The sequence below is a fragment of the Megalops cyprinoides genome, chromosome 3 (genome assembly GCF_013368585.1).
Source record: "Megalops cyprinoides isolate fMegCyp1 chromosome 3, fMegCyp1.pri, whole genome shotgun sequence".
Taxonomy (NCBI): domain Eukaryota; kingdom Metazoa; phylum Chordata; class Actinopteri; order Elopiformes; family Megalopidae; genus Megalops; species Megalops cyprinoides.
Genome location: NC_050585.1, coordinates 38,715,380 through 38,721,379, shown reverse-complemented (window position 1 = coordinate 38,721,379; position 6,000 = coordinate 38,715,380).

The following is a 6,000-nucleotide window of genomic DNA, read 5'->3' as shown; positions in this document are numbered from 1 at the left end:
AACTTTGAGAACCTTGAACTGAGAACCTTGCTCTCCACTGGTGAAATGGTATAGTAATTATATATCTTTTCAAACTGCAAGACCACAGTCTTCCAACACCCTCTTCCTGGGGATCTCACTCTTTGAAGAAAACTTTTCATTGTGTTGGACAGTTTAATGAAAAAGAAGGTGGCACTTAAATGTGGTCTGTACCTGAGACCTAAACCTTAGATCTAAAGGGAAATGGATTAGGAAATAAATCCACAAAGGGCTTCTAACAGGAGAAGTGCCGGCGCTGAATTGTATGTTGCATCTGCACTCACATCTAAGATGTAACAAAAACTATGTTTTCCATTTATTTAAAATGAATTATGATGGTAGATTGGAATAGTCCAATGGAAGATCCGGACAGTCAAATCAATATAGATAATTTGTAACTTAACTGCTTTTGCATGTTTTTTTATTGTGTATTGAAATAGAATTCTCAAACATATGCAACAGAGCTCTGTGCAGATAGTAAGAGAGAGAAAGAGAAGTGATTTTTGATGCAGGATGTAAGTGTTTTCAGGCTGAAATAGCGGGATGAACGCTCACACTAATGCATAATTTTGTAGTGAGATTCTGGGCAACGGAGTTAATTGCACAGGGGACTTAAGGCTGGGTTGCACCTTTGTGTGAGTCATATATTTAGACTGCAGGTTACTCAGGTGTGACAGGCAGCCACCCACTGAGTAGCATCTTAATCATACCAGTTAAAGGGAGTTTAAATGAAAAGGCTTCTGCCTTAAGCACGCATCCCTTTACTTTACAATCTACCTGATCCAACACTGTGACAGGTACAGTTCCAACTTAATTGTATGGTGGAATGTTTACAGACAGGGCCTGGGTGATCAAAGGCTGGTAGGGCACCACATGACAGATTGAAATATAAAGCAGAGCTGTTAGTCCAGGTGGAGCAGAAAATACCACAAGGTCATTAAAATACAATTTGCATATGGTAATACAGGCTTTAGTTATAATTATGCACAGCAAATAAAGTGTCTAATAAGAAGGGGAGAAGGCGAGTTGAAAAGGATGCAAAACACATCCACACCAAAAAACTAAAGGCTAGTGTGACTACAAAGGCAGGATGTTACAAATGAATGAAAGTAAGGAGATGTCAACTAAATCACATGCAATGCACCACAGCATATAAATGTTTGTCAAAACATAATCAATGTGTTCACAAATCTGGAAGTTTTACACTTATTGTAATGCTGAAACAAAATTACCCAGGAATGTTAATTTTAATAAAACAATTATAAATAGTTTTTTTTTTTTTTTTTGCAAATCTCCAGATGGAATGGTAAATTTGCTGAAAGCAGTCAGTTGTTAAACAACAAACAGCTAGCACAGGAATCAGTCATGGCAATTGTTTTCTAGAGATCGTTGGGGAATAATTTCCATATCCATAATTTAAAAAAATCAACCTCTTAACATGAACAATGGTAAAAACAATATGAATAGATTTACCTTGGAGTTTAGTAAAACAGACCAAATTATGAATAATATCTTGTAAATTCATTAACAAGAAAAAGTAAGAGAATAGCCTTGGATCTAATTTTTCAAAGTGAGCTTATGCATTCTAAAATACGAGCAGAACTGCAAGACTATGCAAATTCAACAAAAAGTTAAAGAAAAATGTTCATCCAACAAGCTGTGATGATTATTATCAAAGCAAGCAGGACACTATCTTGCAGCACATATATTTTTCTCCCTCCATGATTTCATTACAACCCAGCATTACCACCTGTTTTTTATAATGCTATTTCCCCTGTGTCAGTGCAAAGAGAACATCTTTGGTGAATCACACATGAATATCAAAAGCCTCTCTGCTATCATTCCATTCAATGCAGTCTGAAGTGGAATTACCCTGAGGAAAACGCATTGCCACCTTTTAACGCATTATGTCCTCATATGGTGTGTAATTGATTTTCTCTTCAGAACTGAAGAGGGTATACCTCATGCCTCATAAGGAGTGACATGAAGTTGCCCATAATGCCCACAAATCTGATTGCTAAATAGAGTTAACAATCCAGTCTACAGGGCGCAAAGCAAACAAAGAACCATATTCTATCAAATACCCATCCTGTCATTTATCAACAGGTCCCTTTTCTGACTGGCAGAAACAGAGCATGTGAAGTCTATTGGTGGAAAATCTTTACTTTTTCAAGCCTGAAATGGAGCTGGCATTGCAGGGGTGACTGCACACAGGTGAGCGCAGGGTCAACAGGAGGTTGTGTCCTGCTAACTTGACTGACGGAATGTGCTGTGATGGCGTCTGGACCTCACAGAGATCAGCAGTCATGGATCTTTGCTTACTAAAGAAGGATGTGTTTTTTCAGCAAAGCTTATGCACTTCAGCTTCGTATGTGAAAATGTGATTACGTGCTAGAACACCAGATTTCACTGGAAAGAAAAAAAGAGCTTTCGTCTCAGTCGCAACTTCAGTTCCAATGTCAGTAAAAGTGAATATAATTACTGTATTGTTATGGTCAAGATAAAATTGGGATGGTAGTTATCAGCATTTATGATATATCTCACAGTTTGGCATCCCCTATGGAAAGCTATCACTTCACTGTTTGTGAAAATAAAAATAGTTTGTCACACTGGGAAGATGGCTGCAGGCAAAATAAAACACCTGGAAAAAAATTAATAGTGTGTGCTACCTGGCCATTATACATGATTACCTGACTGAATATTGTAGAACGTGGGGGCTCTCACATGGCTTAATGGTTAAGGCATTCATCCTGAATGCAAACTGAGTCACACAGCCTGGGTTCGATCCTTGCCAGATTACCATCCGATGAAAACAGGGATCCCACAGATGAATTGGCTGCATTCTGTGTTCTTTTCCCATCCTGCTGCTCTCAGGCACCTTGTGGCTCATCAGGTGCCGCCTGCTGGTTTCTTGGATGACATCACTGAAGCCTCATCAATCCTGTAGTCGGTGCTTACTTTGCACTACTTACTGGCTAACTTGTAATGTAGAGAATAGTCACTGTTGGTGTGCAAGATGTGCCTAGGGTACCTGGGCAATTTACACTTGGATAGAGAAAAATGCACAAATAAAAAAATATACTCTGGAACATTGTGCAGTCCATTTGGAATATCTGAAAAGTTTCTGAAAAAAAAAAAAAAATTTACTGCATATAAAATTACTGCAACTATTAATATGCATTTGAAGACAAATTCATACTCCCTAAATCATAAGATTTTCCATGAAAAAATAAGTAAGAAAATGCATGTATTTGTATAGGCCAAACACATCCTGGTATTTGAAAATGAAATCTATCTGACATTAACATATACATATGCATCATGGAGTTGAGACAGTGAAGTTGGCAAATATAAGAATGATTGAGTTTTGCACCACTACAGTATATAAATATGTCTTAACATTCAGGAAAAAGTACAATAAAAGTATAGTTTATACTTTTTACAGTTATTCATCTGCATCATATCATGTTTTATAGTTTTTCAGCCTCCATATAGACCATGTGTATGCTTTGCATCAACAGGCTGGAGTGTGCAATCTAGACATGATTTACAGGGCAGGATCAACTTTGTCCATTTCCTGTGTTTTGCCTATTACATTTGGCACAGAGACCAGCCTGGGAACATGCAAATCTAGACTGTCTTTATGAACCTTGGCAAAAGCTGTTATGGCTCTACGTCTGGTTAATGTTATCAGCACTACCATATGAATATGGAGGGAATGAATGAGCCATCATAATGTTTTTCATGTAGGCCCCAGTAATCCTCAGTAATCCTTGACCAACAATTGTTAAGATGGTTAAGGTTGTATTTCAAACACATTGTTATACATAGGGTGCAATGGTAACAGTTATGGTGTAGCTTTGCATTTTAAGTCTACAGTTCAGAGTCATTGTTAAGAAACCCTTGCTGTATTATTTAAGATGAAAATATACATCTACAGAATGGCCATCATCAGAATGGATAGGATCAGGGCCCAGAGCTCCAGCAGTTGCTCAAAGGGGTTGGGAAACCTCACTCTTGGAGAGCCTGGGGGAGTTCTTGCTATTGCCCGTTGTGACCTCTGGTTTGCTCAGCAGGGATCAGAATATTTGCCCTGAAATGACTTTGGTTAGGCTTTCGACTAGACTAGTCACCCAGAGATTAATATTAGAGCTACTGTATCTTGGATAAAAAGCTACATAGTATGGCTTAATACTGATATGGATAAATGTATTATATGCACTGGAACAGTGTTTCATACAGGAAGAGTAATTTGTTAATCAGAACATACTGAACTGTTCTAATTAATTGGAATGAGTTCACATATTCATGAGTTCTGAAGTCAATTATATTGAAACTATTACAAATGTTATATAATGTAAAAATGTTATTTTAGTTACATAATTTCATATCAGTATATTTTCATAATTCCTTCATTTAGTTTTGTTTTATTTCTTCAATATATGTTGAAAATGCTATCATGTTTATAGTAGTCTTGCACATTTTGACAATTTTTTTCTGGAGGGTGATGTATAACATACGATCTGATTGACTGAAACTAAGCAGTGACGCACCTCTGTCCTGACTTTTTGTTTTAATTAGCTAGACTTTCACATTGGACACCAAAGGCATGCTTATTTTGCCTGACCCTATTAGTAATAATTAGCATAGATTTTAAATTATACCATACAGGCTACTTTGGGTACCAGTAGTGAGTAAAGAACTGGGCCAGTAACTAGAGGCTTGCAGATTGAATTCCCATCTGGGGCGCTGCCATTGTACCCTACAGCAAGGAAATCAACCTTAATTGCTTCAGAAACTAGGCAGCTATTCCAACAGAAAGTATGCAAAATGTAAGCTATGTAAGTTGCCCTAGATAGGGGTGTAAAGGCCGGTTTACATCAAACCAATGACTCCTGACTAATGGAATTTACATGGCCTTTCAGTTCATTGTGACAAATTAGAAGCTGTATAACACCTACGTTTCACAAAGGGTTTCAGTCAGGTCCACCACTGACTTTACATTAAATTCACAGTTTTAATGATTTCACAGTTTAACTTTCTCAAATTGCTTTGGATTTCACATATGACTTGAGAATGCACACTTAATTGTTCAGTTTTAGTTTTAGCATTAAACTACTGTGTGCTGGATTTCACACAGGCTCGAGTTTACTAATGTGTGATTAGTTTGCAATGAAACAATAGTGTGAAACAATATGGTTTCAGTCAGATTCACCAGCTTCTCTTTCTTATTATGTATCCATTTTTTAACAAAACCAAGTTGTAAAGATTTAGTTAGGTGAGTGTCTTTTTCAGTTTTTTTTTTTTTTTTAACTTCCCAGTGCTGAGATCCCCCACCCCAAAAAGCATGTCACTGGTACTCCACATGTCCATTTCCAATTGGGACATTGATGCCTATCAAATCCACAGGATTCTGTAAGGAGATTCTGATCGAAATAGGTCTCGTAATCACGCAACATCTCTCAATGGTAACTCGCTACTTTACCTGTGCATATTGACCGGATTGGTCCCGGTAAGAGTCCTGTTTGGAATCATCTGGTTGATGCAAGCTGGCTGATTGCAGATTTGCCAGTTATGTCCCTTTTGTCAGCGCTTCAGTGATTAAGTTTGGACACTCTATAACATTTCAAGAAACGTCATCTTTCGATGACTCAGGGCATGGGACAGGACAAAAATCACAAACTCTGACAGCAACTCTAAGCTTTCCTTTGTCATGGTACAGATTTATTGCAGATCATTCCAGCCCCAGCTTCAGTAACTGTTTGCTCAGATGTGCATAAACCTGTATTTCATTAAAACTGTAGCCCAGAGGAACTCCTGGATAGGTTGATAAAAATTCTATTCACCCTAACAGAGAAGATAAGAAAATATGACCCTTAGGTCTCATGGGAGTTTGGTGCAAGTATGAAGGTTACTTACAGAATTTCATGCCCGTGAAAGGAGGAATGCTAATTCACTTGTTCCATAAACCTTCAGACAGCA